General features: G+C 44.8%; 1 pseudogene; it reads left to right on the top strand.

Moving 5' to 3' along the window:
* Window positions 1-481: 481 nt before the first annotated feature.
* On the top strand, window positions 482-7,473 carry LOC109873610 (glutamine synthetase-like; annotated as a pseudogene).
* The last annotated feature ends 4,437 nt before the right edge of the window (window positions 7,474-11,910 follow it).

Here is an 11,910-nt window from a genome sequence, read left to right as displayed (position 1 = left end):
CGACACGACATCCCACCCTAGCAACCGTCATGTCTCCACGGCAACATCCTCCCCTTTCCTCTTCGGTGGCATCAATAGTATTACAAGCATAATGGTCACTTGCACAGTAGCATGTTTTCGATTAGATTACCAACTCATACGAAGATGGTTGGGGTACACACTGTATTGATACCGGGGGGCATCATTTCGGCTGTAGCCTAGTCTATAGTGAGATTAGCACGGGTAGGGTAGGCTACACAGTGACAGGGCACACACCCATAGATGTGGGTGGTTATTAGCCGCAAATTAGGAAGGAGCAGGACTCGAGACAATCTCGGTTGCAATTCCATTAGGACAAATTACTTCATTGCTCTCGAGAATAAACGGAGTATACCACGCGCGAACCCATTCTGGCTCCCGCTCCCTGGACAACCTCCTTTCCAGACTCGCGCCATCCGTCCTCTTCGAATACCTGCACAGCAGCCCGTTACTGTTCGTTCGGATGGATCCCGCTGTTCTCATCTTCCTGCTGTATATGATGATCGCTCATGAGCTGGTCTGCGGCTGGTTGCAGTACCGGAGGCAAGCTGCCAAGCCCCGCAAACGAGCTGGGCCGATGTGGAGTACCAGGTAAGGGCTATGTGAATGCTATTATGGGATGAATAACAAAATGCATCAATGGTAGTAAACTAAGGCTATTATAATGAACTTTTTTTGTGTTTGAATAACTAATATTCATCATTACAGGCTATTATGCAGTTATTACAATACAGCATGACAAATACATTATTCATTCAGCTGTTACTCCCTCCTCTCTACCCCTCAGTGCCCGAGTTTGCCCTAGCAGCTGGCGGGTCAGTAGCCAGCCTTGCAGGACAGAGAGAGGACGAGACTGGAGGAGGGCTGCTGGGAAAAGTGGGCGACGAATTGTCAGAAAGGCCTGAGCTGGAGAGAGCATCTGTTGAGCAGAACTTCAGACAATTCCACAACCCCAGAGTGGATTGTTGGACTGAAAGACCTCTTCTTGTCTTGAACTTGGAACATTGACAGGTTTGAAGAGCTTGATCTGCTGCAGCATCACTTTGCTGTGATTGAGCAGCACATTGCCCATGGGGATTTGGTCAACACAGCTACGAGTCTAAACTCTGGAGAGCAGTACAACATGAGGAAATGTCTGTGGATGTGTGGGAATTTTGTCTATTTATTTGTTAATCTATATGGTCATAGTCCTATGTTATCATGTTATTTGGTGATGTTTGTATTCCAAATCAGCAGTTAGCCTCCCTTCAGGATCTGTATTTTAAACCACACTTCCAAAAGAATGCTATATATTCCATCAGATCCATCCAGGAATTTTAAGTGTCCTTTTCATTTAGACACTTAATTCTTTCTCAAAGAGAAAAATACATGTTTATCATGTTTCCCACCAATGTAGAGACCACCAGGTGTGTTTACTGTGGATGTGGCTCTAATAATGTTTGTATTAACACACACTTCTGAAATGAACCATTGAAAGACTGTCTGTGATGGAGCAGCCAGTATACTGAACAAAATAATAATGCAACATGCAACAATTTCTGAGACTTTACTGAGTTGCACTTAATTTAAGGAAATCAGCCTATTGAAATAAATAAATTAGGCCCTAGTCTATAGATTTGACTGGGAATACAGATATGCATATTTTGGTCACAGATACCTTTTTTTTTAAGGTAGGGGTGTGAATCAGAAAACCAGTCAGTATCTGGTGTGACCACCATTTGCCTCATGCAGCGTGACACATCTCCTTCTCATTGAGTTGATTGTGGCCTGTGGAATGTTGTCCCTCTCCTATTCAATGGCTGTGCGAAGTTGCTGGATAGTGGTGGGAACAGGAACACGCTATTGTACATGTCGATCCAGAGCATCCCAAACATGCTCAATTGGTGACATGTCTGGTGAGTATGCAGGCCATAGAAGAACTGGGACATTTTCAGCTTCCAGGAATTGTGTACAGATTCTTGTGACATGGTGCTATGCATTATCATGCTGAAACATGAGGTGATGGCGGCAGATGAATGGCACAACAATGGGCTTCAGGATCTCGATTTGGTATCTCTGTGCGTTCAAATTGCCATCGATAAAATGCAATTTTTTTGTTTTCCATAGCTTATACCTGCCCATACCATAACCCCATCACCACCATGGGGCACTCACTGTTCACAACATTGACATCAGCAAACCGCTCACCCACATGATGCCATACACGTGGTCTGCGATTGAGGCCAGTTGGACGTACTGCCAAACTCTCTAAAATGATATTGGAAGCCATATATGGTATAGAAATGAACATGACATTTTCTGGCAACAGCTCTGTTGGACACTCATGCAGTTAGCATGCCAATTGCGCTATCCCTAAAAACTTGAGACATCTGTGGCATTGTGTTGCGTGACAAAACTGCACATTTTAAAGTAGCCCATTATTGTCCACAGCACAAGGTGCACCTGTGTAATGATCATGCTGTTTAATTAGCTTCTTGATATGCCTCACCTGTCAGGTGGATGGATTATCTGGCCAAATTAGAAATATTCACTAGCAGGGATTTAAACACATTTGTGCACAACATTTGAAAGAAATCCCCCCCAAAATTGTGTATGGAACATTTCTGGGATATTTTATTTCAGCTCATGGGACCAACACTTTACATGTTGCGCTAATATTTTTGTTCAGTATATATCAAATATGTTGTGTTATAGCACAATATTGGACTGTTGTATAGAATACAAAAAAATAAGAGACTTGATCGTAGAGAATGTTACATGTCAATTTTGGTAATGTCCTGCAAAACATAGCATTCCCTTTGAAACAATTAGAGCTTTATTTGCATCTTTTTCTTATAAAATTGGAGGAAGGATTCAGTGGCTTCATACCTACTTTTCAAAAGATGACTCATCCAGTTTAGGCTTACATAGCACCTCTCCCAATCTCAGTATATTATCTGATTATACACGAGAGAGACACCCGATCTCTCCCTCCTGTAGTCGTTGACTTTGTCAGCAGACGTTGAGCATTGTGCCCACATCAGACTCAGAAATACCCACCCCTTCTGTCCTGTGGCCAATCCCCCAATGTCAGATCAGTAGTCTGACACAGTCGTCTAATGACACAGTCTCAGGAAAGCCAGCCTAGTGGAAAGTAGGTGCGTTTCATAAGGAGCCGTCCTCCGTACTGGCCTGTAAATGTGTGCTCTTGTGCACTGAGCTGCTTACAATGCATGGATCACTAAACAGCACTAGTCCTCTCTCAGCAGATGGCCCGCCTGCGATAGCACAGGTGGGTGCTCATGTTTTATTTTTCATGGGAAGGAAGCATTTGGCTGCCGCAGTCTTCCTGGTTCAAAGATCCATGCTTGTCGAAATCTGGTTGTATTTTTGTAAGAGGGTTTTGTGTTCATTTAGGGGTTAACATGTGTAGGATGTCAACAAATGAAACAGAATTTGAAATTGTTGTTGGTGTTTGCATATAGGATCACATTGTGAATTTGAGTTGGTCGGTGCTTTTGCTTCTCTTCAGTTTATTTTTTCACAGATGTGGACCTGTGAAATACTAAAGGATGTTGTCAACTCAAAGTTAAATGGACATCATAAGACTTACATAGTTGACAACTAGTCAAAGCAGGATGTAGATTACGGAAACCTTTTTAGAAGCAAGTTTAAGGTGTTTTAATGTTAATTAAAATGTTTGTGTAATTAGTTATACAGTAAGACAATGAACTTCAAAGCAGTTTAACTAGTTGATTGATAGCTCAGCTGTCAGTGATGAGAGGACATGTGAGCCTCTCTCTTCCATGTCACAACAAGCTAATTTCCATAACCTGTGTAAAAACTCTAAATGGGTTTAGACGTCTCAATCGACTTGGATGATCTGAGGCTGACAGGAAGAGAGACCAGAGCCCTGCTTCAGTAGAATCAACTCTCCTCACGTCACCCATAAAACAGCAAGTGAAGAAGTTGGAAGTTTGGATGATGTAAAAGAAAGTGAAACGCCTCGCCCACTGGGCACACACTGGTTAAATCAACGTTGTTTCCACGTCATTTCATTGAAATGGTATTGAACCAATGTGGACTGGCTGTTGAACTGATGTCTGTGCCCAGTGGGAGGACATGCTTTACATTAATTTAATGTGTGCACAACCAGCTAAACTTAGCAGGTGTCAGGTAGAGCAAATTGTTCAATATAAACCAAATAAAAACTCACAAATACCGTTGTGTGCTCACAAATGATACATTTTGTTAGAGGTTTTTTGATGAAGACCAATTGACAAAAGATTATTGTCCTAGAAAAACATGATATTTGGGAGAATACAACAGTGTGCAGGTTTATTTTGTATGCCTTTTCTTTCTGCACTGTATGTCTACACTGTAACGGAGAACTGTAAATTATATAGTAATTTGGTGTATTATCATCAGTAAAATACTCTGCAGCATACTGTAAATTATGGTGCATTGTGGGAAAATATGGGCAGAGAAAGAATTGCTGTATTACGAATGGTACTGTAATTCCATCTGACAGAATACAATACCGTACCATACCTTTTAGAGCGCCAAAAACCTCTTGACCTCTAGTGGGTGCATGGTACTGTGGTTTCTGGTTCATTATCATATTTTTGCATTTTCCTTGGAAGAGGTTGTATTTGTTACAACCATGAGTGAGAATCCTGTAACAGTTTAACTCCTATGTGGTTATAATGCCCCATAAATTTGTACAGGGTACAGTTCGGAGTGGCAGCAAAGGAACATGAATAACAATACAAAATATGGTTTTGTGCAACACCTGATGACACCGTCTGATGAAACAACCATGAGGAATTACCTGCTGAACTATATGTCACTGTACAGCAAGTGTTCTCAAGTATCTGTTTCTCTGTCATTTTAACCCCCTTAGACTCTAATCCATGGCATCTGTGTCAGTCAGCTCTCATCTAAACAAGGCCATCTATCAGCACTACCTGTCCCTCCCTCAGGGGACCTGTGCCACATTATCTACATCTGGATCGATGGCTCCGGGGAGGGGCTGAGGAACAAGACTCGTAACCTGGACAAAGAGGGCTGGGAATAGAAGGTAACTTACCAGACCACTGTGCCTGTGTCAACAGGTTTAACTGTGTGGCCAAAACTTCTCACTCAGAAAAACATGTTTTTTTCTTTTGTACCTCTGCAGGAAGGTAAAAATAAGTTCTGACTTTGACTTGTAGTGTTTACCTAACAAGAAAGCATACTTGTCCAGAGGTGACATGTATAATAAAGTTTTGCTTGCTTCATCAAGCCCATATCGCAGAACATTTTATCTCTAGTACAGTGATGTTAATGCTGGAATTGATATTGGCAGAACTTTGATGGCTCCAGCCCCTACCAGGTCCAGGGATCCAACAGTGACAAGTACCTGATCCCAGTGGCTATGTTCCCCCTCAGGAGACTGAAAATATTTGGCATGGGTCCTCAGATTCTACAGATGCACCATCGAGAGCATCCTGACGGGTTGCATCACTGCCTGGTACGGCAACTGCTCGGCCTACGACTGCAAGGCACTACAGAGGGTGTGTGAACAGCCCAGTACATCACTGGGCCAAGCTTCCTGCCATCCTATACCAGGCGGTGTCAAAGACTCCAGCCACCCTAGTCATAGTCTGTGCTCTCTGCTACTGCACGGCAAGCGGTACCGGAGCGCCAAGAGGGTTCTAAACAGCTTCTACCCTGAGCCATAAGACTCTTGAACATCTAGTCAAATGGCTACCCAGACTATTTGCAGTGCCCTCTCACCCCCTCTTTACACCACTGCTACGCTCTGTTGTCATCTATGCATTGTCCCTTCAATAACTCTACCGACATGTACATACTACCTCAAATAACCAATGTCCCCGCGCATTGACTCTGTATCGGTATCCCCCTGTATATAGTCACGCTTTTGTTATTTCGCTGCTGCTCTTTAATTACTTGTTACTTTTATCTCTTATTCTTATCTGTATTTTTTTTTAAACTGCATTGTTGGTTAGGCGCTCGTAAGAAAGCAAGTTTTTCACTGCGCATGTGACTAATAAAATTTGATTTCATGTTCCAGGACCATTTCACCCTGTCACCCAACAAACTGGTACTGTGTGAGGTCCTTAAGTACAACCGCTTGCCTGCAGGTACTTGTAAAAATAATAATTACTGCAAGAGATCACTTTTCTACATCAGTTGACAGAGACCAACTGGTTTTGGTCAAGATAAACAGCAGCCTGTAGGCTTTGACTGTCTAATATTTCCCTGTCAATCAAACTAACCCTACAGTATGCCTATTCTCTCCTATACAGAGTGTAACATACTTTCAGGCTGTAAGAAGGTGAAGGACTATACCCCCTAGTTTTGAATGGAGCAGGAGTACACTCTACTAGGGATGGATGGTCACCCTTATGGCTGGCCCCAAAATGGATTCCCAGGTCCCCAAGGTGACTGACTCTATTGTATTATACCATGTGTCCTTGTTCATTTTATAATGTAAATGGTCTTGTGCACTCGGAAAAGCACTACATATATTAAATCTACCTCAATCTATATGTCCATATACAATCTTAATGTTATTAAATAGGCCTTTGAATTTGGTTCCATTTAACTCTCTTTCTCTTTCAGGTCCACACTACTGTGGGGTTGGTGCAGACAATATCTATGGCAGGGACATTGTGGATTGTCACTACAAGGCATGTCTCTATTCTGGGCTCAGAATCTGTGGCACCAATGTTGAGGTCATGCCGACTCAGTAAACTTAGACTTTTTTTTCTCCAATGCTGTATAACAAGTCTTTCAGGATGGTTTTAAAGGGGAACTGGAACGGCACGGGCTGCCACACCGAAGTTAGCACCAAGGAGATAAGTGAAGAAGGGTGGCTGCAGTGAGTATTACTGTAAAAACATTATTGCACTGTCAGGTTCTGTAAGGCTGTATAACTATGAGATTTGGTCCAATACCTAACCCCTCCCCTCTTCAAACAGACATATTGAGCAGGCCATTGAGAAGCTGAGCAAGCAACACGCCGAGCACATCCGTGTGTATGACCCTTGCGGAGGCCAGGACAACATCAGACTTCTATGCCAGGGTGGCCAACTGCGGGGCCAGCATCTGCATCCCACGCTAGGTGGGCCAGGAGGAGAAGGGCTACATTGAAGACTGTCGGCTCTCCGCCAGCTGTCACCCTTATGCCATGATGGCATCACAAGCACCTGCCTGCTCGGGTGGAGGAGGAAGAGGAGAGTACATGAGAGAGTGACCAGACTCATACAGTATGGTACTGTAGCTGCTGGTTCGGGATTGTAGGAGAGAACTATATTGTAGCCAAAGCAATCTGTAGTGTATTTTTTGTTTTGCTGACTTTGAAGAGTCATTACTTGAAGGTAGGTTGAATGTTTGTTTATGGTCAATTATAGTTTTACAGCTGGTCCAATTGGCATATTATTCAATTTGTCTGAAATTGAGATTAAATAAAGAGGTGCAGAATTGAATGAGCCGCATGTTCTTTAAAATGACCACTAGGTGGAATCATGATGCAAGTTTTGATTGTCACCCCTCATACTGGACGTGAATGACTATAAAATGAATAGCACGATAAACTCACATTAACCTTTGATTGTAAACTATTTGAATATATTGACAACACATGACAACCAGTCAAATTACACTGTAAATGCATTGAATCAGGTTAGCTTATTTATTACCAACATGTAAGCTGTGGTTAAAGCAACACACACATCACGTCAAGCCATACTGCATCTCACCCATTGACAAAACTTGAATGGTGATGGAATGGTATTACTTTAGTTTGGCTTCATGAATTTCTCATCATCAGGAGTTGAAGTGGGAATTTGGAGGTGGAGGAGCCCTGCTCACTGTCATCTGCCATGTCTCTCCACACTTTCCTATCGTCTTATGTTCACACCCTGGCTCAACAGTAACCCTGGCCTAACCCTAGCCCTAACCTTAGCCCTAACCCTAGCCCTAACCTTAGCTTCATGTTCGCACCCTGGCCTAACCCTAGCCCTAACCTTAGCCCTAACCTTAGCTTCATGTTCGCACCCTGGCCTAACCCTAGCCCTAACCTTAGCTTCATGTTCGCACCCTGGCCTAACCCTAGCCCTAACCTTAGCTTCATGTTCGCACCCTGGCCTAACCCTAGCCCTAACCTTAGCTTCATGTTCGCTCCCTGGCCTAACCCTAGCCCTAACCTTAGCTTCATGTTCGCACCCTGGCCTAACCCTAGCCCTAACCTTAGCTTCATGTTCGCTCCCTGGCCTAACCCTAGCCCTAACCTTAGCTTCATGTTCGCACCCTGGCCTAACCCTAGCCCTAACCTTAGCTTCATGTTCGCACCCTGGCCTAACCCTAGCCCTAACCTTAGCTTCATGTTCGCACCCTGGCCTAACCCTAGCCCTAACCTTAGCTTCATGTTCGCTCCCTGGCCTAACCCTAGCCCTAACCTTAGCTTCATGTTCGCTCCCTGGCCTAACCCTAGCCCTAACCTTAGCTTCATGTTCGCACCCTGCCCTAACCCTAGCTTCATGTTCGCTCCCTGGCCTAACCCTAGCCCTAACCTTAGCTTCATGTTCGCTCCCTGGCCTAACCCTAGCCCTAACCTTAGCTTCATGTTCGCTCCCTGGCCTAACCCTAGCCCTAACCTTAGCTTCATGTTCGCACCCTGGCCTAACCCTAGCCCTAACCTTATCTTCATGTTCGCTCCCTGGCCTAACCCTAGCCCTAACCTTAGCTTCATGTTCGCACCCTGGCTCAACCTTAACCATAACCCTAGCTTCATGTTCGCACCCTGGCCTAACCCTAGCTTCATGTTCGCACCCTGGCCTAACCATAGCCCTAACCCTAGCTTCATGTCTGCACCCTGGCTCAACCCTAACCATAACCCTAGCTTCATGTCTGCACCCTGGCTCAACCCTAACCCTAGTCCTAACCATAACCCTAGCCCTAACCATAACCCTAGTCCTAACCATAACCCTAGTCCTAACCATAACCCTAACCATAACCCTAGCCCTACCCCAAGCTTCATGTCTACAACCTGGCTCATCCCTAACCCTATCCCTAACCCTATCCCTAACCCTAGCCCTAACCCTAGCTTCATGTTCGCACCCTGGCTCAACCCTAACCCTAACCATAACCCTAGCTTCATTTCTGCACCCTGGCTCAACAGTAACCCTAGCCCTAGCTTCATGTCTGCACCCTGGCTCAACAGTAACACTAGCCCTAGCTTCATGTCTGCACCCTGGCTCAACAGTAACACTAGCCCTAGCTTCATGTCTGCACCCTGGCTCAACAGTAACCCTAGCCCTAGCTTCATGTCTGCACCCTGGCTCAACAGTAACCCTAGCCCTAGCTTCATGTCTGCACCCTGGCTCAACAGTAACCCTAGCCCTAGCTTCATGTCTGCACCCTGGCTCAACAGTAACCCTAGCCCTAGCTTCATGTCTGCACCCTGGCTCAACAGTAACACTAGCCCTAGCTTCATGTCTGCACCCTGGCTCAACAGTAACCCTAGCCCTAGCTTCATGTCTGCACCCTGGCTCAACAGTAACACTAGCCCTAGCTTCATGTCTGCACCCTGGCTCAACAGTAACACTAGCCCTAGCTTCATGTCTGCACCCTGGCTCAACAGTAACCCTAGCCCTAGCTTCATGTCTGCACCCTGGCTCAACAGTAACCCTAGCCCTAGCTTCATGTCTGCACCCTGGCTCAACAGTAACACTAGCCCTAGCTTCATGTCTGCACCCTGGCTCAACAGTAACCCTAGCCCTAGCTTCATGTCTGCACCCTGGCTCAACAGTAACCCTAGCCCTAGCTTCATGTCTGCACCCTGGCTCAACAGTAACCCTAGCCCTAGCTTCATGTCTGCACCCTGGCTCAACAGTAACCCTAGCCCTAGCTTCATGTCTGCACCCTGGCTCAACAGTAACCCTAGCCCTAGCTTCATGTCTGCACCCTGGCTCAACAGTAACACTAGCCCTAGCTTCATGTCTGCACCCTGGCTCAACCCTAACCATAACCATAACCCTAGCTTCATGTCTGCACCCTGGCTCAACCCTAACCATAACCATAACCCTAGCTTCATGTCTGCACCCTGGCTCAACCCTAACCCTAGTCCTAACCATAACCCTAGCCCTAACCCTAGCCCTACCCCAAGCTTCATGTCTACACCCTGGCTCAGCCTTAACCCTATCCCTAGCTCTAACCATAACCCTATCCCTAACCCTAGCCCTAACCCTAGCTTCATGTCTACACCAGAGCCCTAACCCTAGCCCTAGCCCTAACCCTAGCTTCATGTCTGCGCCCTAACCCAAGCTTCGTGTCTACACCCTGGCTCAACCCTAACCCTAACTTCATGTCTACAACCTGGCTCAACCCGAACCCTAACCCTAGTTAAAACCCTAGCTTCATGTCTACACCCTGGCTCAACCCTAACCCTATCCATAACCCTAACCCTAGCTTCATGTCTACACCTTTGGCTCAACCTCAACCCTAACCATAATACCCCTGGCCAGTCTCTTTGGCAAGGAGTGGAATGCTAACTGAAGATATTGGTACCAAACTACCTTACCCTAGCCATAACCCTAACATATTAATGTAAACACTATGTATACAGTGCCTTGGAAAGTATTCAGACCCCTTGACTTTTTCCACATTCTGTAAGGTTACAGCCCTATTCTAAAATTGATTACATTATTTTTTTCCCTCACAATACCACATAATGACAAAGCAAAAACTGTTTTTTAGAATGTTTTGCTAATTTAAGAAAAAAGAAGACAGAAATATTACATTTACATAAGAATTCAGACCCTTTACTCAGTAGTTTGTTGCAGCGATTGCAGCCTCGAGTCTTCTTGGTTATGATGCTATAAGCTTGACACAACTGTATTTGGGGAGTTTCTCCCATTCTTCTCTGCAGATCCTCTCAATTCCTGTCAGGTTGGATGAGGAGCGTTGCTGCACAGCTATTTTCAGGTCTCTCCAAGTCCGGGCTCTGGCTGGGCCACTCAAGGACATTCATAGACTTGTCCCGAAGCCACTCCTGCGTTGTCTTGGCTGTGTGCTTAGGGTCGTTGTCCTGTGTGCTTACGGTCGTTGTCCTTCATTAAGGATCTCTCTACTTTGCTCCATTCATCTTTGCCTTCCTGACTAGTCTCCCAGTCCCTGCCGCTGAAAAACATCCCCACAGCATGATGCTGCCACCACCATGCTTCCCCGTAGGGATGGTTTCAGGTTTCCTCCGGACGTGACGCTTGGCATTCAGGCCAAAGAGTTCAATCCTGTTTTCATCAGCTCTGTCACAGTGACCAGTGGGGTCAAATCAAATCAAATTTAATTTGTCACATACACATGGTTAGCAGATGTTAATGCGAGTGTAGCGAAATGCTTGTGCTTCTAGTTCCGACAATGCAGTAATAACCAACAAGTAATCTAACTAACAATTCCAAAACTACTGTCTTATACACACAAGTGTAAGGGGATAAAGAATATGTACATAAAGATATATGAATGAGTGATGGTACAGAGCGGCATAGGCAAGATACAGTAGATGGTATCGAGTACAGTATATACATATGAGATGAGTATGTAAACAAAGTGGCATAGTTAAAGTGGCTAGTGATACATGTATTAAATAAAGATGCAGTAGATAATATAGAGTACAGTATATACGTATACATATGAGATGAATAATGTAGGGTATGTAAACATTATATTAGGTAGCATTGTTTAAATGCTATATATTTTCCATCAATTTCCATCCATTCCCATTATTAAAGTGGCTGGAGTTGAGTCAGTGTGTTGGCAGCAGCCACTCAATGTTAGTGGTGGCTGTTTAACAGTCTGATGGCCTTGAGATAGAAGCTGTTTTTCAGTCTCTCGGTCCCAGCTTTGATG

The sequence above is a fragment of the Oncorhynchus kisutch genome, linkage group LG29 (genome assembly GCF_002021735.2).
Source record: "Oncorhynchus kisutch isolate 150728-3 linkage group LG29, Okis_V2, whole genome shotgun sequence".
Classification (NCBI taxonomy): Eukaryota; Metazoa; Chordata; class Actinopteri; order Salmoniformes; family Salmonidae; genus Oncorhynchus; species Oncorhynchus kisutch.
Note: the sequence above shows the minus strand (reverse complement) of the source record. Positions and strands in the feature narration are given on the sequence as shown.